Genomic DNA, 21,037 nt, shown 5'->3' on the forward strand with positions numbered 1-21,037 from the left:
TGACTCTGCTAGACGTAAATGATCATTGGATTTGCCTTCCCAGAAGAAACCAGACATTCCTCAATGGGTGTGAGGGGGGAAAAAAAAATCAGAAAAGCTGTAGCAGCTTTCCAGAGACCAAAGAGAAGAGAGCAGATTTTTGGGGCCTGAGGGAGGTGGGGTGGAGACTGGGAAATGGAGGGAGGAAACAGACAGACTGAGAGATCAAGCATTTGATGGGGGAAGAGGTATGCACTTTGACTAGGCCGTGACTCTGAATCAATTAAATTCACCCTGGTGACACCCCACCCCTCACTCTCTATTTCAGAACATTTACCCCACTGTGTGATGGCGGGTGGTTTACTCACATGGTTCTCATCTGCCTCCCGTTCCCAGAATGTAAGCACCTAGAAGGCAGGTTCTTTGTGATTCTGTTCACCTGTCTCAGTATGGAAATGCTGAAGGACAGAATCCTGCTAGTGTGTGTGTTATGCCCACTCCCAACTACAAAGTTCAGGGCGGAGGGCATGTCCTTATGCTTTGGTTCAAGTGGATTAAAGGTTAGTGTTGACTCAAGAAGTTCAGGACCACCTGTGGGACACCTGGGGTGACAGAGTCCAGTGGGAGGTGTTCCCAGTTCTAGGCTGGCAGTCCCAAATGGGCGGCATGCAACTTCATGGTAGAGTTGCCACATTTAGCAAATAAGCATACAGGATGCTCGATATTTGGGACATACTTATACTAAAAATTTACTCTCTAAAAATTCAAATTAACTGGGCATTCTGTATTTTATCTGGAAACCCAACCTCATGGGGGAGGCAAAAAGAACGTACCAAGCCCTTGCAACGTGCCAGTTATCCAGTTTGGTGCTTTACAGGCTCATCTGTTTTGCCAGCCACCCCAAGAATAAGACAAATGGTAACAGTTCCTCCCTACTTATAAGGCTGAGTGAAGGCTCAGACAGTGTCAGATATGCCCAGGTAACTCAGCTGGTAAGTGGGGGAACTGGGGTCCAATCCCAGGTCTGTGGCTCTCTTAAGTATCATTCTCTCTTCCCACCCATAAATCTTTTTTTTTAAGTTTTTTAATTTTTATTTTATTTTGAGAGAGAGAGAGAGAGAGAGAGCGAGCGAGCGAGCAGGGGAGGGGCCGAGAGAGAGGGAGACAGAATCCCCAGCAGGCTCCACATTGCCAGCACAGCCTGATGTGGGGCTTGAACTCACAAACCGAAGTCAAGAGTCAGATGCTTAACCGACTGAGCCACCCAGGCGCCCTATCTACCCACCCATAAATCTATTTCCCTTGGGTCTTCATGCATTGAATGAAGTATGAATTACTTGTGAAGCAGAGTCTCTTGAATTCATCTGTTTTCCCACTGTTTGGTGTAGTACCTGCTTGACTCAGAAGTGGCACTCCAGAAATGTTTGTGGAAATGAGAGGAAAGATGGATGGAGGGATGGGACGGATGGATGATGGATGGATAAATGAAAGATGGATGGATGGATGGATGGATGGATGGATGATGGATGGATGGATGGATGGAAGGGAGGAACAGATGGATGATGGATGGATAGATGATGGACAGATGGATGGATGGATGGACAGATGGGATGGATGGATGGATGGATGGATGGATGGATGGATGATGGATGGATGGATGAGTGGGTGGGAGGGACAGATCCTCAGGAAGCCCCTCCTCAACAACCTTACCAAAGGACTGGAGACACTGAGGCTTGGAGGATATGTAGCATCATTTTGACCTCACAACTTCCTTCTGCCCATGAACCAATCATATCTTCCCTTCTCCCAGGAAGCCCAGTGCCCTGGGGCAGAGCTTTCCCAGAGGTAGGGTCCTGGCTTGCAGGCAGCAAGTCAACAGAGAGGACCTGAGGAAGACATGTTTAAGCACCTTGTTGGTACTCCACCTGTGCAAGCCACGTCACTGAGAGTTTAAGAAGGTCCTTCTTCCCCTGACCCCTTTCTTCCTTTCTCTTTCTCTTTCTCTTCCCCTTCTCCTCCCTCTCTTTCTCTCCTCCTTTTTTTGAACTGCTCCTCCCTGAATGAAGGGGTAGGATGACCTCAGGGGTGAGGTCACTTCCCATGGCCAGCAAGGAGTCCTGCCAATCACCTGGGTGAGGGCAGCCTGACATGGCAAGGGTCAAGAATGGAGCAAGGGCCTGTTTCCCGGGGGTAGGATAGAACCTCTTAGGCAGAGGTGGGCCAGGAACTGGGGAGCAGAGTCCAGGGCTCCTGCACCTAGAAATTTCTTATTTTACTTTTTATTTCATTTTATTTTTCAGCCCTGGTGTTTAGTGAAATCTCTTCTGAGATCGCTCATCTCAGGTATGCTAACCAGAACCAAGGAGGGTGAAAGCCTCTGGTGCTTCCTAAGATGGGTTTTGTTACCTCCAAAATGAAGCGGCCCTTCGATGGCTTGGGACATTTAAAGCTCAGTTTTGGTGGAATGGCTCTATGGAATCCAACAAAATGCTTTGAGCTCCAGGAGACAGTGAGAGGAAGGAATAGGAGGGGGCTGGGGCTGGGGCAGAGGGAAGAGGGGTGGTGCCCCCTCTCTCTTGTATGGAGAGCCCTGCAGAGGCTAAGCTGGGTCTGGCTGATGGGCGTGTGGGACACAGACACTGATCGCTAGGAAATCAAGGGGGCATGAGTCCCTCCACCCCTGCCTGACCTCGCCCTGGGCTTCAGTGCAACTTTGCCTTGATCTTGGGGGCAAGAAGGAGACCAGTTGGTACCTGGATTGTACTTTTTGAGAGCTGGGTTTGCTTTTCACCCCCTGCTTGGGCACACAGCCTGTACCCCGAAGTGCAGGGCGGCCGCAGGGGGCTGGGGGAGAGGTGGAAGTCTTGAAGGTCCGCACCCCTCCCCGGCTGCGTCCAGAGGCTCACAGACTAGACTCAAGCCCTAACTATGACCGAAGAGCTGTATGACTCTGGTCAAGAAACTTCACCTGGTTCCTTAGCTATAAAACAAGGAAATAAGATGGAGTAAAGCTATTCTATAGATTTGTGATAAAGCCGGACGGGTCTGAAAGTTGCTGCTGGCCTGGCCCCCGGTAGGTGCTCGGAAATAGCATGTCTCGCTCAGTTGACCTTTGCTGCTTTGCCGGCCTTTTAGAGAAGCCAAAACAAACGAGCACACAGACAACCCTCCCAGTGGGCTCCCTCAGCTCTCAGCTCCTCCCGGAGTAGGCCCTGAACCTTCTATCTGGGTTATATGTCTCCGTCTCTCACTCCCTTTAAGCTTCCAGACTCAGCACACATTCCTTCCTTTTGCCCTGGAAATTTTTCCTACCTATGGAAAAAGCAAAGGCTCCTGGCCTCTCCAGGGATTTAGGAGGTAGCCTGTCCCCATGAAGCCCTAGGCGGGAGCCAGGTTAGGGATGCCACCCCGGAGAACAGAGGAGTAAAGGAGTTCCTTGTCTGGAGGTGCAGGATAGACGCTCCTGCCTGAACCTGGGGCCAGAGCACTGAGAGACATGACGAGGGGCAACCCCACATCCTGCCCACACGGAAGAAGCCTTCATGCAAATGTGCAGAGAGAGAGAGAGAGAGAGAGAGAGAGAGAGGCTCCAGTGGTACTGAGGACCCTGTGGTGGGGTCAGCTGGGGCTCAGGCAGAGAGGGAGAACAGAGAAGAAAGACTGAATGGGTGTGCAGGGAGGGTGGGGGAGGGGCAGACAGGATGGGGTACAGAGAAATGGGGGGGCAAAAATGGGTGGGGGAAGAGAGAATGGGGGTATGGAGAAGATAGGGGGCAGAGGGGTTGGGGCAGAGATGTTGGGGGACAGAGAGAATGAGAGCAGAACACCAATGTGTCTCCAGAGCAGCTGCTCCCTGAGAAGGACAAGGACCAGGAGGAGGGCTCAGGGCCAGGCCGGAGCACCCTCACCCCTTCTCGGGTCTCCCAGCAGCCCAGGTTCTAATCCCTGTGCTCGGTGCTTCCTTATCTATAGAAAGAAGCAGCTCTGTGATGTTCTAAAGCCCCAGGAGGCTGGGGAGTCGGGCCCCTTTGAGGCACATTGCTTCAAACCTGGCTAAGACCCAACAGTCCTGAGGGTTATTTATTACCTGCTGCTGACAGGTCACTCTCCCCTGCTTTTTAGCAGAGGAGTGACACCAGCCATAGGATCTGAGGCCCTGGAAGGACTTTCCCTCCTGGAGACTCCATTCACCGCGAGGATCACAACTATGAGCAGAAGGCCTTAGAGTGTCCCCAACAGGGACGCTTCTCAGTGTAAAATGGTGGCGGCTGCACGTCAGGTCAACAGGCCTAAACCAAGGCTGCCCAGGCAAGCCAGCAACCAGGGTCCCGGGCACTAACCCAGCCTCTCTCAGGGTGGGGCCCGAAAGGCGAGGTACAGCTGGGAGCCCCCTAATGGCTGATTCTGAGCGACTGCACCCAAAGCTGTCCCAAAGCCCAGGCCCGCCTGGCTTCCTTCTCTCCAGCCTCTTCCTGGCTCACTTGGGACCTCTGGCCACACAAGTCCTCCCTGGGCGCCGAGCCACAGCGGTCACCAGAGGCCTGGGGAGGCCCGCAAGAGGTTCAGGAAGGAGTTTCGCTCTGCCCCTTAACTCTTCACAACTGCAGACCCCCAGCCAGGGTGAGTGGGAGCCAGAGCCGGGATCGGAGGCAGGGCCGGATTGGGAGGGGAAGGTTGAGGGAGGAGGGGGACAGGGAGAAAGGAGAGAGAAGCTGAGGGTTGACGCCCTGCCAGGCTCACAGCAGGTGCACACGCAGTGGGCCCACAGAGCCCTCCTTCCTGCCCACCTGCCCCAGCAGCTACCACAAGGGCCCGCACGGGACTGTCCACCTCCTCTGCCGCCCCCGGCTCCGTCCCAGCCGCCACCCCAAGCAGGTCTGCCTTGCTCACCTCCAGAGGACCCAGGAAAGGATAAGCGGGCCCTCCCGATGCAAGGTCCGGACACCCGTCTGTCCGTGAGTGGAGAATGTGGCTGCCGGTGCTTCCGACTTCCGCTCTCCTCACCGACACTCTCACCCTCCCACCCCGCAGCCTCCCCAGGGCTCCCTAGCTGCTCTGCACCTCGCACTTCCTGCCCACAAGACAGGGGCCTCCATTCCCAGGCCCACTGCCTCTGGCCCCCCTCCCCATGCCCCTGCTGGCTGGAGGCCCCCGGGCCCTCCACCAGGCCCAGAGAGAACTGTCAGTCAAGGGCCTCGGGAGAGAAAGGGGAAGGTGCTGTGCCCTGGACTGTGGACAGGCCCCACCCCCTTCCTCCCTGTGGTTCTGTCACCAGGTTCTCATCTCTACCCCAGCTGGCGGTCCCTCGCAGGGCACCCAGTGGGACACAGAGGGCCCTGGGCCCTGCAGCTTTTCTTTGCCTGTTTTTCACAAATGATACTGCAAACTGTGTGCCGTTACTTCTCACGTAGGTAACAGGGGTGCCTGATACAAAGGCCTTGCAGTCACGAAGCTCCCCCCCTCCCCCCATAGCACCCCAGCCAACTCTTCTCACCTGCTTGAGGAAGCATCCCTATACCCGTTACAGATTGGAGGCAGGCTCAGAGAGGTTACGCCTCTGCCTAGGGTGGCACAGCTGGGAAGTCGCAGAGCTAAGATTAGAACTCAGAGTGTCTGACCACGAGAACTGTCATCCGTTCCCCACTGCTGGATTCCCCACATGTATCTGCAGGACACAGGTCCCAGGTGTCCACAAGCGTGAGACAAAGGCTGGTGGGGAGCCATGGTCCCTGTACCATTCTCTTCTCCCCCTGCACAAGCTACTCCTCCCGCCTCAACCACCACCACCTCCCCTGCTGAGGCTCCAAAGTCCCCGCCCCACCCGAGCTCCTCATAATTCCAAGGGCCCAGGAGATTCCGCCGCATACAAGTCCCATGAAGAGAGCACCTTCTGACCGAGGCCACCCTGGCCCACAGTTTAGAGGGCCTCACTCCAGCTCTACCCCTCTGCCATCTGTGTCCCTCCTCCACAAGGACAGGCCTACCAGGCCCTCCTCCACCATACTCAGAGCACCCAAGGAGCCTGGAATTCTTGGCTTCGGGGGCCCCCATGGCCTGTTCCTCCCATGAGGCATTGCATCACTGCTCTGTGCAGCCCTAGACTGCGGAGGACGGGGAGGGACGGGGGCGGGTGGACAGGGCTTGGACCTGTAGCAGGCTGCTCCCCACGTGCGCCTGTGGTGCAGGGTGGGAAGAGGGAGGGGAGGCGGTCCAGGGCAGGGGTCGGAGGCTGGACGTGAGCTCTGCGGCAACAGCCACATTCGAAGGAGGCCGAGGATCCCCATTCAAACCTGGACCTCCAGGCCAGTATTAAGCTGGGAGGTAAGAGGAGAGGACACACTTCACAGAACACTTTGGCAGGCGCAGTTATAATTTTTATATATCTGAACACCTCAGACGGGGCCCTCCACTGTTCACTTCCTGGGGCTGGCAAATGTTAGGGGCAGGCTTATCTCATGAGTGCCTCGGACTCCCCGCAGTACAAACCTGGCTCATCACCTCCCTCAAGCCGCCCCTCCTTCTGTATTTGGGATTTTACAGCGCTGTGCCCAGCTGTGTCTGCCACAAACCCAGTCACCTCAGCCTGGATGCAAACCTTCCCCCCGGGCCTCCAGCCTCACAGGGCCTCTCTGGAATGTGGCCCCGGCCAGCCAGCGCCCCTTCCTCCAGTGGTCCCAATGCAAAAAGCTGCTGACCCCTCAGGAATAAAACACAGACTCTGTCCTCAGGGAGCTTCCAATCTAGTGACAGAAACAGAAAATAAACAAGTGGCCTAAGTAATCAACACATGATTGTAAGTGGTGATGGATGCCAAGGAAGAAAGGAGTGGGGAGCAAGGGGGGGACGACAGCAGGGACAGCGGCAGGAGACCAGAAATGCTCATGGGGGCCATTATCCCCTGGTGAAGAAAAACCAGCCCATCTAATTCCTTGCCTGAGACTGGAAAGTTCTCCATGAGTTAAGGGGACGGAAAGCAAGGCAGCCAGCTGGTCACCTGGCTGAGGGGATGGTGGGAGAAGATGAGGCTGGTGTGGCAGGACCAGGTCCCACAGGGTCCCCAGTGGTCAGCCAGTGTGCATGCTAAGTGGAGAAATGACAGGCCAGGGGGCACTGCCAGACTGGTTTTTAAGATCATCTGCTGTTGCATGGGCACTAGACAGTCAAGGGCTCACCGACAACAGGGAGACCACCGGGGGCTCCCACGGTCCAGGGGAGGCAGGTCAGTGGCTCGGAGGGCACTGCCAAGTCAGGGGAAAGTTCTAGATTGCTGGCTAGAGCACCTGGAAGGGTACAAATGGCACTTTTGAAAATGGTACAATCAGGGAGATGAAGCTTTGGGGAGAAAATCCAGAGTTTGCTTTTTAAAATATCAGGTGTTGGGGCGCCTGGGTGGCGCAGTCGGTTAAGCGTCCGACTTCAGCCAGGTCACGATCTCGCGGTCCGTGAGTTCGAGCCCCGCGTCGGGCTCTGGGCTGATGGCTCAGAGCCTGGAGCCTGTTTCCGACTCTGTGTCTCCCTCTCTCTCTGCCCCTCCCCCATTCATGCTCTGTCTCTCTCTGTCTCAAAAATAAATAAACGTTGAAAAAAAAAAAATTTAAAATATCAGGTGTAAGACACCTGTGAAACTCAAGCAAGCAACTGAAACCATGCCTGGAGGGGACGGGAAGGGAGGACTGGGCTGCAGAAGTGAGCCACGTGTGAGCAGCAGGAAGGGGCCCCTCTGGGGGCTGACCGAGCTTTAACAGGGACAAGTAGGCAAAGGACAGTGAGAGGGGGCACCAAGGAGGGGACAGAAACATGAGAGTGTGTCATCACAGAAGATAAGGAAGGAGATAACTTTAGAAGGAGGAAGTGGTCAGCTATGTCAAATGCCACTAGAAGGTCTAGGACGGTAAGGCAGGAGCAAAATGACCATGAAACGTGGCCACACGGAGGTTATAGACAAGCAGGGGTTGGGGGAGCAGGGGGCTCGATGGGGGCCGAAGCTAGGTGGCCATAAAGTGAGGACTGATTAGGAGGTGAGGACCTGGGGTGGACCTCCTGCACCCCGAGTCTGGGCCTGCCCCCTGCAGTCCAGCCCCTCCACCACCCCAGTGATCCTGGCACACACACGGTTCCCCGTGGCTGCAATGCCGCTGGTCAGGTGGGGCGCCAGCGATCTGCCTCCTCTATGTGTTTATGAGTCCACATGTTCCCTGTGATGTGACCTTGTCAAGGGCAAGGACCACCCACTCACCTCCAGAGCACCCCAGGGCTACCTGTCATCTCCTCCTTAATCACTTCAGGACAACGCTGCCACAGGGGACGGAATCTGCCCCTCCCTTTCCTCCCAGGGGGCTGGTGTGTGCAAGGGGCGTGCCTCTGGGGGTGTGGGATGTTCCTGCTCACAGCTATCTCCAAGAACAGACTCCCTGACTGTAGCAGCCACCAGCTCTGCTCCATCTCCTTCCCAAGGCTGCCAGGCGCAAAACTCCGGATGGGGGATCCCTGGGTACAGCCCAGGAGGGCACTGGCTCTGTGGCCATGTGGCTCCAATGAGGGCAGGCGGAGGGAAAAGGGTTCCTGGCCCCAAGCCCCTGCCAGCGGAAGCTTCGATCTGCAACCCCTCCCCGTGCCTGGGGATCCTTACCCAGCCCACCGCCCCCATCCCCAGGGCCCAGAGGACGCCGGCCTCCTGACCTGACCACAGCCCTTGGGCACGCAGCCTTGCCAGGCAGCCCCTTCCTGCCTCCTTCGAGGTGAGTGACTTCCTGTTTGCCGGCAGAGGAAGCTGCTCGGCACAGGTAGAGAGGTGGCAGCTTACAAGCTGAGCACAGATGAGGGAATGGGGCCCACCTTCCAGGACAGGGGCTCTGGGGATTCCGGCACACAGCCTGCCCTCCTGAGAGGGTGTGAGAGGAGGGGGGCAGCTGGGAAGGGAATGGGCACCTGACTTATGACCGCCCCTCACCAAGGGCCCCCCTGTGCTGACATTCACCAGGCCCTTTACAAGCAGCACCTCCAATCCCCACGAGGCTGGGGTGGGGAACATGCTGGAGAACACATGGGGACGCTGAGGGTCTGAGCGGTTACTCTGGCTGGATCTGAACCCGGGACTGCCAAACCCAAGCCAATCTGCTTTCTGCTACACCCCGTTACCATCTGCATACTGCAGGTGTCAAGGCGCTGGGCTTCTCTCCAAGCGAGCAGCACTACTGAACTCTCTCTCCCAATTCAAAGCTTATAGAAACTGCTGAGCTGCTACAGCTCACTCCCATCCTTCCGGGGGGGGGGGGGGGGGGGGGGGGGGGGCTGCACCAGCTACTGGGCAGGGTGAGAGCAGAAACCAGGAGCACCTCAGTGGGCTCCTGCGTGCCTGCCTTCGTTACAAACTTCTGTCCTTTAGGGAGGCCTGGGAGTAAGCCACACGCTCCTTCCTCCCTTAAAGGCCCTATTCCCTCGGCTCTCCAGCCTCCACAAGCCTGGGGCCTCAGTGAGTGTAGACAGGACGCCTGCCTCCCTCGACATTCCTCTGTCAGGTTAGATGGTTATAGTTGCACTGGCCCACATGACTATGGGTCCCCTGGGGATCTGAGCGGAGAGCTGGGGGGCAGAGTGGGGTGAGGGCTTCCCTCCCTAATGCCTGTAGTTCTCGAATGCGAGGGAGACGTCTCTTAGAGGCAGGGCAATGAGGAAAGGGAGTCTGGTCCAGCGGTGAATGCTACCACCAACCTCCCAACACAGATGTGGGCACCAGTGCTGCCCCTGGTTTCCTGACAAAGGGCAGGAAGTGATGATGACAAGCTTCTACCTCTCGGACTTCGTTGCCCAATCCTGTGGTAAGCACAGGAGCCTTGGGAGGCTGACCCTACGTGCATGGACAGCCGCCCAGGCCACAGCTCCCTGGCTCTCTTCTTCCTGGGGACCAAAGTCTGGCCCCGGACTCTGTCTTCCAAGGCTCCTCTCCTCGGCTCCCTCCCAGCTCTGGGCTCGTAGACTGGCACCTTCCTTGCAGCCACTTGTCGCGGGTCTGCCCTCCTTAGGTAAGCAGTGAGTGGGATTCTAGCTAGTCACCTCCGTCTCCAAGCCCCCTTGGCACCCAGCAGATACTCACAAACATCTGCTCCGGTACAGGGATAGGCAGTTCTTTCTAACGGCAAAAATGCTCCCAAACTCAACACCCACGATTGGGAATTGGATAATTGATTATGGTAGAGCCCAGAGCCATATGGTGAACCTCGGCCACCCTTAACCATCTTATGTTTAGAGAGTATTTAATGCAGGGGAAAGATGCCCATGGCATATTATTAAGAAAACCAGTTATATATTCCTGATGATCTCAAGTTTTGAGACCGTGTGTATTTAGGCCACAGAATACCAAAACATGGGTTGGCAGCGGCTTTCTGTGCGTGGCAACAGTACACAGGATTTTAAGCTCTTCACGCTCTTTCTGGCACGTATCTAATTTTTAAAAAATATGTGTTGTGTTTACCATCAGCAAAAATAACAAAGGTACTAGACAATTAAATACACTGAATTAAATAATGGTTGAATATTTCTGCACACTTTAAAGACTGGGAGGTTCTTTGCCAACCTCATCCCTCCTTTCCAGGGGAGGCGGGAACTAGGGTACAATGGGGAGGCCCACGATGGTGTCTACGGTATTTGACCCCGCACTGTCACCACACCCTGAGTGGCTGCCAGTGGGACCTCTCTGCTGTCGGTGTGGGGACCTGCTTGGAATTCCAGAGTTGCTATGAGGATTGTTTAAAGGTGAAGACATCTGCGGTCTGACAGGTGCTAAAAGAAGTCTTCTCAGAGCTCCCCTTACCTGACTGGAAGCAACAACTTCTGGAAAATAAGGGTGCCATAAATTCCTTCTTTTGGGAAAATAAAGACTTTCCCAAATCCCTTCTCTAGGAAAGATTACGGCCCCCGAAGGAGACTGAAAGACCACCCATACCCTAGAGACGGACATTATCACAAACTTTCTCATCCCTCATTTGTTCTAAAACCCATTTGTCTTTCTAAAGAAACCTATTTGTTCTTCCCACAGAAGCCTTTTTCTCCTTGCCTCCCTGTTCCTAAGTTAGGTGTGCAAGCTTTTAACCACTTAACAAGCCCCCTACTTCTTTGGTTGGCTTTCCTGGGCATGGCAATAAGCCTCTGTATACTGTTTTGTTTTAGAAAGTATTTCTAGAGAGAGAGGATCCCAAGCAGGCTCCACGCTGTCAGCACAGAGCCCAACATGGGGCTCAGTCCATGAACCGTGAGATCATGACCTGAGCCAAAATCAAGTCTGAGGCTTAACTGACTGAGCCACCCAGGCGCCCCAACCTCTTTCTACTGTTAATCTGTCTTTTGTCAGTTTAATTTGCCTGTCTCAGCGGCCTGAATCTAAGCCGCTAGAGGAAAAGTTTTTTTCCCCTCTCCTACAGGGCAAAGATTACCTACCTCCTCCATGACTCCATGAATCTAAGGCTGGGCTCGCTTAAGTAGGAGTGTGGTACACATAGTGAACGTTTTTAATAAATTTTATTTGAATACGCATTTAAAAAATATAACTGATGCAACAGACATATGATTGCATAAGATATTATTTCTTAGGACCACATGGAAGCAAATAATGCCTACTTTATTTTCAAACTGTGTGTAGTCAAGGAAAAATATTTAAAACAGTGAAGGTGGAAAACTCTTCTGTCAAAAATCATGACAAGATACGCAAAAGAGCAGACGCTGTGTGCCGCTGACTCTAACCTCTCAAGCATTTCTGTTGGAGAAAGAAAGAACGGGGAGTCTTCCTTATAACGCTAATTAGCCTTGATCAGTCATTAACTGCTGAATAGAAATTTAGGCTTACAATTAGCAGGAGTGCAAGGCTCTGGTGTTACACAAAACAGAGAACAGGCATGCTCTGACATCGTGAAGGAGGGTGAGAAAACTTAGAGCAAGGCATTCCCCGGGGCCACTGAAAGGTCCCGGATTTCCCTGGGGGTGCCCAGATTTAGCCCTGCCCATAGCAGCAAAGCCCTGGGCTTCTTGGTGCTCTTTCGATGCTAGGAGGGACCTTTCCATGCTCTATGCACACTTGCCTGCAGGGACAGAGGGGCAGCCTGGCACGGCAGCTTCACGTGGGAACAGCACCTGGGCCTCAGGGCTCATCCCTGGGAAGAGAGAGCCCACAGACCTGCGCCGCCTGAGGCCGTCTCCCTCCTGTCTGCCTCTGTGCGTCTATGCCTCCTCCAAGGCTGCACTGGGAGACATCGGGGAGGCAGGGCCTCCTACCTCACCCAGGTTCCCATGCTGAGAGAAGGCCTTCCTAAAGTCGTGGAGTCAGCAAAGGGAGAGTTCGAGAGTGCACCCAGCCTCCTAGTCTGGCTCAGCCTGTCCATCCACTTCTCCCAGAGTGCCTGCCCCAGGCTCTGCTCTCTTGCCCGGGGTGACCTCACTCACTGAAGCCCAGAGTCCTAACTGCCAGCAGGAATCCTCTACTGGATGAGCAGGGCTTCGATTTAGTGGCAGGCCCAACAGTGCGTCCATGTGCCCATGAATATGCCTTCCCACCTCTGTGCCCAGGCCTGCCCCTCCTGGGTCCTGTCTGTGGCGTCACATCCACCTGGTTTCTCAGGTTAACGGCCCTGACACCAGCCCAGACCCTTCCTGACCCCGGTACCCAGTTCTGCTGCTTCTCCCTCTCCGGCAGGTGCCACTGCTCCCCACTCGGCCACCAGGAGAACCGCAGGGACCCCCTACCCCTCAGGTTCTTGTGTACAAAAGGCCCCCATCCTCCAGATCACTCCTGCCCTTGAAAATACTTCCTGCTGACCTCCGCCCATGGTGCCATCGGGGAAGGTCCAACACCGGCGTTTGAGACCCCCAGCCTCTCCCTGGGCCACACATCCACAGCCTGAAGCGCCACCTGAATGTTCTGCCTGAATGTTCCTGGTACTTCTGTGCACCGCAGTGCCCTCACGCTGTGTTCTTGGTCATCTCTGTTCCCTTCCCCACTCTCCTTTCCATCTCTCAAATCTTCCTCCTCCCCTGAGGCTATCCCCATAATAGCATTTCTCCAATCTCTGTGGGCCAAGCCACTAAGAATTAACTGTTAGGGGGTGCCTGGGTGGCCCAGTCAGTTGAGTGTCCGACTCCATTTTGGCTGGGGTCATGAACCCAGGGTCGTGAGATCAAAACCCGAGTCGGGCTCCACGCTCAGCTTGGGATTTTCTCTGTCCCTCTGACCTTCCCCCCTGCTCATGCTCTCTCTCTCTCTCTCAAATCAACAAAAATAAACAAATAAATAAATAAAATATGAAAGAATCATCTATTAGGAAAATTCAATAATCCCAGCCAGGGAACACAGCCCAGTAATCAGGGCAACGAACCGAGGTTCACACAGCAGTCAGATCAATCTTTTTTTTTTTTTTTTTAATTTTTTTTTTTAGTGTTTATTTATTTTTGAGACAGAGAGAGACAGAGCATGAACGGGGGAGGGTCAGAGAGAGAGGGAGACACAGAATCAGAAGCAGGCTCCAGGCTCTGAGCTGTCAGCACAGAGCCCGACGTGGGGCTCGAACTCACGGACCGGGAGATCATGACCTGAGCCGAAGTCGGAGGCTTAACCGACTGAGCCACCCAGGCGCCCCCAGATCAATCTTTTTAAAAAACAGCGTCAGTTTTCAAAAGTAAGAAGATCATGATTTGTAGCACAATACAATTTATGTGGTTTAAAATACATGCATATATAAATCAACGTCATGTATTTCTCTAGAATACATCCAGATCCCGGGATAAACGTACCATACATCTATCAGAATGGCCGCTGTTTACAAGCAGGGTAGGTAGGGGAAGACAGTGAGGGGCAGTCGGTGGGACTAGACAGGAGCCATGAAGAAGAAATCGTAAGACCCCTTCTAATGCAATCAAAACAACAACAGAAGGACAAAAATCCAATTTAAACCACAGGCCAAGGACGTGAACAGTTCACAGAGACAAAGAGCGAAAAACAGATGAGACTCCTACCACCACTCGCTATGCATACTTATTAAAACTACAACGTGATGCCAGTTTCGTTGTTGCTTTTTTTTAATCTGTCACATTGGCAAGAACAGCGAGATAACACACCAAGCTGGCAGAGCGGCGGGAAAACCAAGCTGTCTCGGAAGCCCTCGGTCATACTGTGTGTGTCAGCAAAGCAGGCTGGCACCACCAACAGAAATCTAAACTACGCATGGCTTTCAAATCAGTCATTCTGTGCTCATGACCTTCTCCTATCGTCACAGAAGTGAGCGGGTATGTAGGAACACGTACGCTTCACACATTATTGTCTGGCATGGCAAGCAAAGAAACAAAAATGAGAACAACCTAGAAGCCACAGAGGACTGGCTAGATGAATATGGCACATCCATTCAGTGAGACATTACACATTTATTTAAAAAGCATGAAGTACATCCCTACGTCCTGAATCAGAACAAGTATCTTAAAAGAGAGACAGTGCAGAACCGAGTATTAGTACTATTTGCATAAAAAAAGAGAAGTTACACATACTTGTAGGCTCCTTTACAAACAGAATGTATCTCTCTGGAAGTAGTCTCAAGAAACTGCCTCTGAAGAGGAAAATTGAGGATCAGAGCACAGGAGGGGGAGGGAGAGTTTTCACCGTGCACCTTAAGCGCTGTTTGAATTAACATTTATAAAAAGTTTTAACACATGCAAGTCGTGCCTTTAAAAATGCTTTCTAAAAGAATTGTAACCCTTGTAAATATTATCTTAAAAATAACAAAAGATGGGGCACCTGGGCGGCTCAGTCGGTTGAGCGCCCGACTTCCACTCAGGTCATGATCTCGAAGTTCCGGAGTTGGAGCCCCGCGTGGGGCTCTGTGCTGACAGCTCAGAGCCTGGAGCCTGTTTCAGATTCTGTGTCTCCTCTCTCTGCCCCTCCCATGCTCATGCTCATGCTCTGTCTCTGTCTCTCAATAATAAATAAACATTAAAAAATATTATAAGTAAATAAATGTCACTGATTATATACTGTTTTCCTTTTAAACCTATTGAGATCACCTAATTAAAGAATGAAAGATTACTGGAATCTTCCTAGAAGGCAATTTTTTTCTCCCTATATCCAGTTTCCAGAGTCTTTACTGATTTGAAAAACTTGGGATCTGCCTCCCACTTTAGCTCTCTTAGTGTGGGCCCGTGATGATTTTTTCTTAGGCAGATATTGGGCGTAAGAACAGCAAGCAATGCCTCTCCCGCCAAAAGACACACTCTCCATGTCTGGGGATCACCTGTTCTGCTCAGTGTAAACCACCAGCCTTGACCCTGGGTTTGCTGGGGAGCCTATGACTCTTCCTGTCACAGCAGCCAGGAGGCATCATCTCCTTCCTGGATGCCTCTGCTCCTCAGGCTGAGCCCCCATTTCAGAGAGCCTCTGGAATGCCTGCTGGCCTTCCAGAGCCACACTGGCCTCCTACCCGCTCCTCCAGCATGGTCAGTATGCCCAGCATGTTCAAGCCTTACTTATGCCTCAGGGCCTTTGCACTCGCTCTTCCCTCTGCCTGCAATGTTCTTCCCTCAGACAGTCCCATAACTATGTCTTATCTACATGCAGGTCTCCACTCCAATTTCATCTTCTCTGTACAGCTTGTCCTGACCACTCTGTTGAACACAACAGCCCCATCATCTTCTTCAACCCCTTAAGTTGCTCTGCTTCTCTTCATAGCGTTTCTAGACAAGACACTCAGATCGCTGTTATTGTTGTTTACTGTCCATTTCTCCCCACCAGAAAATAAGCTCTGTGATAAGAAAGACTGTATTGTTCACTGATGTAGCCTTAACACCTGGAATAGTGCCTGGAACATATTGTAAGGAATTGTTGAATGAACAAATGAGCGAGCCAGCCAACAGAGCACGTGTTCTAGGGAAGCTTAGATACAAGCCATCCCCTCCCCAACAAGTATACTCTGAGGGCTCCAGAGAGGAGCTACTCACTACCCATCCGCCGCTCACTGACCCCCTCATAGGCAGCTCACAAGTCCCTGCTCATGGAAACGGAGGACATCCTATCCTGAGCCCCCAGAGTTTGAGGGCCTGAAAATGGTACCGCCCTCCCACGACATTCAGGAAGCTAGTTCCTTGTCTAGCTAGCGGCCAATTGCTCTTACCTGTCTCACCACCATGCTCATCAACCAGCCAGGTTCTTTCGTTTTACGGTATTTATCAGTCTCTGAAATAACGTGATTCACCTGCTCCTCTCTCCTACAACTCCTATTTCCAATGCCTGATTGGTAGTGGGCACTCACTAAATATCTGTGGAATGAATGAATGAATCTGTTGAACGAATGAATGACTCTTCTTCATAGGCCCCACATAGAGACTATACAAGGTCTGAAAGAAAAGAATCAATCACTCAGCCCTAGCCGGCCGTCTAACCTTGACCTTGGTGTATTTCTTATGCAGAGGGGCTCATAGACATTCAATTAGTTGCTAATTACATTCAATCAGCTCTGGGCTGGGGAAAGGGCTGGGCCAATGAGGTTCAAGGGCAGGTGGAGCCCCAAGTTGCCCAGGTCCTCACTTTGATGCCGGCCTCCTGACCTAGACATGCAGGCCACAGACACAGGGGTCTGGGTGAGCGCATTGACCAGAGCAGCAAAATCCATCTTGCAGCATGGAAAAAACCAGCAAAGAACACCCAATCCTGGCTCCATCGTCCTGCCAAAAGGACAAGCTAGACTAAATTCTAGACCAGAAAGGAACCAAGCGGGGATGTGAGTTTGTCAGCTGAGCAGACACTGTTTACCTTTCCAGAAATCTCTGATGTTTTCTGGCCAGACACCCAGAAGGGTTAGGAGAGGGGCCGGCATCCAAGGGGGCAGGGAGGAGGTCTGAGGTCACTGGAGGCACAGGGCAATAGAGATTAGCAGTAAAGCCCTCGTGTCACCCAGTTTTAATAGTGGAGCCAGAGCCACGCAGCCCCTCTGGAGGAGCCTGTGGAGCCACCGCAGGGCAGGCCCGGGCAGACTGTCCCAGTGGGGCACAGTCGCCACTGTGTGCCATCCCTGTCACCAGATCAGGTTGGATTCTGAGAGCCCGCCCCCCCACCCCGCGCTCACTGTCCACCCTCCTGCGGCCTGTTCCCGCTCTTCCGGTCCGCAGACCCCCGGTGACCTCAGCGCAAGTCCCCACAGCCCCGCGCAGGTGCTCCCCGGCTCGGCGCCCCGTGTCCCGCACACTGTCGCTGTCGAGGGCGGCGGGGCCGCCCCCGCCCGGCCTCCCCACGTGCCCTTACCCACTTCCCGCCGGGCTCCTGCTCCGGCCTCTCCCGCCGGCCCGGCTGCCCCATGGCCCGGCGCCCAGGCGCGGGCCGGGACCGCGAGGGCTGCGGGCGGTGACTGCGCGGGGCCGGGCGCGTCCAGCTCGGGCGCTCGCGGGAGGGACTGGGTTTCCGGGAGGGAGGGCGGCGGCGCGGGCAGGGAGGGGCGGGCTGGGGGCGAAGCCGTCCGACTGGTCTGACGGCGGCGGCGCGGGCTACGCCGCCCGCCTGCGCTCTCCGGGGCTGAGCTGCCCGCGGCGGAGCCCTCCGCTCCGTCTCTGGGCCCAGAAACCGGAAACTGAGGCCAGACCCAGATGTGCGCACGCCTCGAGCTGGGCGCTGCTCTGAATTCCTGCAAACTCACTGCTTGTGTGTATTTCACAGGGGCAGGAAAAAACGGTCTGAGTGGAGTCCAGAATTTCAGCTGTGACTGTCCACTTACAGAGAACTTCTGCTCGCTGGTTTGGGAATTGGTGGCATGATGGCAAATAGTTGTGTTTTGAAACGAGCATATTTTAGCAAACACATCCTCAGACATAAGTTGACATTGGCAAGAAGCTTCTATTTTCCAGGATCCTAGTTCATGGCACGATCTAGTTTCTATTTCTGTAGCCATTAAGGCGCCATATGTGAAAGTCTGAGTTAAGTGATTCTATTCTTCCAACATAGCCTGTGATATCTTAACTCTCGTAGAGACTGGCGACCTGGAGAAACTGACTCTTTATCTGATGCTGCCTAAAACGGAGCTGACCAGGATCTCCACGAGGAACAACAGCTCATGTATACTGTGTTAACTAGAGAGCAGTAGCTCTCTACCTGTCTTAACACATGTAATCCTTGCAACTCCCCTATGAGGTAGGAAACTTTTCACTTAATGAGGAAACTGAGGTTAAGTAACCTGCCCAAGTCAGAAGGACCCAGGGTCCATGCTCTACATTATCATGCAATGCTGATGCTTTGGTGCTTTTTAGAGGGGGCTTGATGCCAGGTCAGCAATCCTACAACTTATTAATTCTTTTGTTCACTCTACAAACTTTCACCGCATACCTGCTGCGTGTATGTCAGGAATTGACAAGGCACTCTGGGCTAGAAGGATGAAGACTGACCGTATAGACTGGGTATAAAACAATCACTAAATTTCATTAGGTCAACCCATATAGATGGTATCTTCTCGATCGCAATGGAATTAATTTACAAATCGACAGCAGTATTTTATCTAGAAAATGCCACGTCAAGCAAGACACCTCCAAACAACTCATGGGTCAAAGAAGACATCACAGGGAAAATTAGGAAACACTTCAAACCAAAATGGCATAAAGACAGACAAACAGATTAATGTAGCAGAATTAGACTGTCTAAATATAGATCCACACATATGTGATCAATTGGCACCTCCTGACAAAGACATCCAGGTAATTCAATGGAGAAAGAAAAGTCTTTCCACAAATTGTTCTGGAACATCTAGAAATCCCTATGATAAAAAATGAACCTTGGGACTTGTATCTAGAGTAAACAATAACAAAAAGACAACCCAACTAAAAAATGGGCAAAGGGTCTGAATAAACATTTTTCCAAAGAAAGATACACAAATGGCTAATCAGCATACAAAAAAAAGATGTTCAACATCATTAGCCATCAGAGAAATGCAAATCAAAACCACCGTGAGAGACTACTTCACACATTAGGTTGACTATAATAAAAAAGACAGGTATGGGGCGCCTGGGTGGCTCAATGGGTTAAGCGGCCGACTCCGGCTCAGGTCATGATCTCGCGGTCTGTGAGTTCGAGCCCCGCGTCGGGCTCTGTGCTGACAGCTCGGAGCCTGGAGCCTGTTTCAGATTCTGTGTCTCCCTCTCTCTGACCCTCTCCCGTTCATGCTCTGTCTCTCTCTGTCTCAAAAATAAATAAACATTAAAAAAAAATTAAAAAAAAAAAAGACAGGTATGGAAACCAATTTGACAATAAATTTCATATATTGGAAAAAAAAAGGTAATCTCTCTGTTGGTGAGACTGTAGAGAAACTAGAACCCTTATATACTGCTTGTGGGATTATAAAATGATCTAGCAGCTTTGGAAAACAGTTGGGCAGTCCCTCAAAGGTTAGAACTAGAAGTACCATATTACCTAGCAATTATGCTTTTTGGTTTATACCCAAGAAAAGTGAAAATATATCCCCATACAAAAATTTGTACAGGAATGTTTATAGCAACATTATTCATAGTCGCCAAAAGTAGAGCGACTTGTCACATGTCAATCAACTGATGAACGAATAAACCAAATGCAGTATATACATACAGTGGAATATCAGCCCATCAGATATGTGATACGACAATATGGATTAATTTCAGAAGCATTTTGCTAAGTGAAAGAACTCCGTCACGAAAGACCACACATTGCATGATGCCATTCATATAAAACGTTCAGAATAGGCAAATCCATAGATTCTTGGTTGCCTAGGACTAGGGAAAAGGGGAAACGGTAAATGACTGGTAAAAATATGGGGTTTGTGTCTGGGGTACAGAAAAGGATGAAAATCATTGTGGCGATAGTTGCACAGTGCTACACAAATGCTTATGTTAGAGTTCTCCGGAGAAGTAGAGCCAACAGGGTATAGAGAGAGACTTACATGAAAGAGGAGGTTTATTATAGGAATTGGCTCCTGATCCTCCATCTATAGGCTGGAGAACCAGGAACACGGTTGGTGTAAGTCCCAGTCTGAGTCCAAAGGCCAGGGGAGCTGGTATGTAAGGGCAGGAGAAGAAGACGGATATCCCAGGCCAAGCAAAGAGAGCAAATTCACCCCTCCTCTGCCATTATGGTTTTTTTCAATGGATTGGATGATGTCCACCAGCATTGGTGAGGGCGATCTTTTTTACTTAGTCTACAGATTTAATGCTAACATCTTCCAGAAACTCCCTGACAGACGCACCCCAAAATAATGTTTTACCAGCTACCTGGGCATCTCTTAGCTCTGCCAACGCATAAAGTTAACCATCCCAGTACTAAAAACCATTGGATTATACGCTTTAAAGGTTGAATTGTATGCCATGTGAATGATGATATCTCAAAGCTATCACAAAAGAAAAAAAAAAAAGAACCTTGTGCCTCAGTTCTCGTCACACATAAAAATCAACTCAAAATAGATCATAGACCTAACTATAAAAGCTGGAACTATAAAATATCTAGAAGAAAATAAGGAGATAATTCTTGCAGCTTTGTAAGACGATTGCCAAGATTTCTTATAATAATAATTAGACTTAAATCTTTTTAAATTCTGTTCACCAAAATACCCTGTTAGGAAAATGAACAAGCAAGTTCCAGATGGGGAGAAAATATCTGATGAAAGAATTGTATCCAGGCTAAACCAAGTGCCACAAATCAGCAATAAAAAGACACATCACTCAATTAAAATAAAGGCCAATAGATTTGAACAGACACTTTACACTGAAAGATAAACAAATGGCCAAAAAAGCACATGAAATGATGCTCCATATCATTCGTGCTGAATAAAGCTACAATGAGGTACCACATCACGCACCCCCAAAAAGAATGGCTAAAATTCGAATACTGATAATACCAACTATTGGCAAGGAAGTTAAACAACTGTCACTTTGCTGATGTAGAAAAAAGGCGCAACTTTTTCGGAAAGCAGTTTGGCCACTTCTTATAAAACGAAACACACATCTGCCATTGACCTCAGACATGCCACTCCTAGCAGTTTACTAAGAGAATGAAAAATAAATGTCAGTGAGAAGACTTATCCAAAAG

The 21,037-nt window shown here is 51.6% G+C and overlaps 1 protein-coding gene across 5 annotated transcripts in view; it reads right to left on the reverse strand.

Annotated features, from left to right (window-relative positions):
• The window catches only part of PSD4 (pleckstrin and Sec7 domain containing 4), a 35,238-nt gene extending 17,933 nt beyond the window's left edge, over positions 1-17,305 (reverse strand). The window contains exon 1 of one of the 5 annotated variants that reach the window (XM_030311089.1): positions 17,246-17,305. The gene's annotated coding sequence lies outside the window, so the exon portion shown is untranslated. Of the gene's footprint in view, positions 1-1,689; positions 1,866-4,066; positions 4,561-4,869; positions 5,148-16,118; positions 16,259-17,245 lie in introns of those variants that run through there. The other 4 variants (XM_030311088.1, XM_030311085.1, XM_030311086.1 and 1 more) reach the window with 4 other exon arrangements.
• Between the last annotated feature and the right edge of the window lie 3,732 nt (positions 17,306-21,037).

Source organism: Lynx canadensis, chromosome A3, assembly GCF_007474595.2.
Source record: "Lynx canadensis isolate LIC74 chromosome A3, mLynCan4.pri.v2, whole genome shotgun sequence".
Classification (NCBI taxonomy): Eukaryota; Metazoa; Chordata; class Mammalia; order Carnivora; family Felidae; genus Lynx; species Lynx canadensis.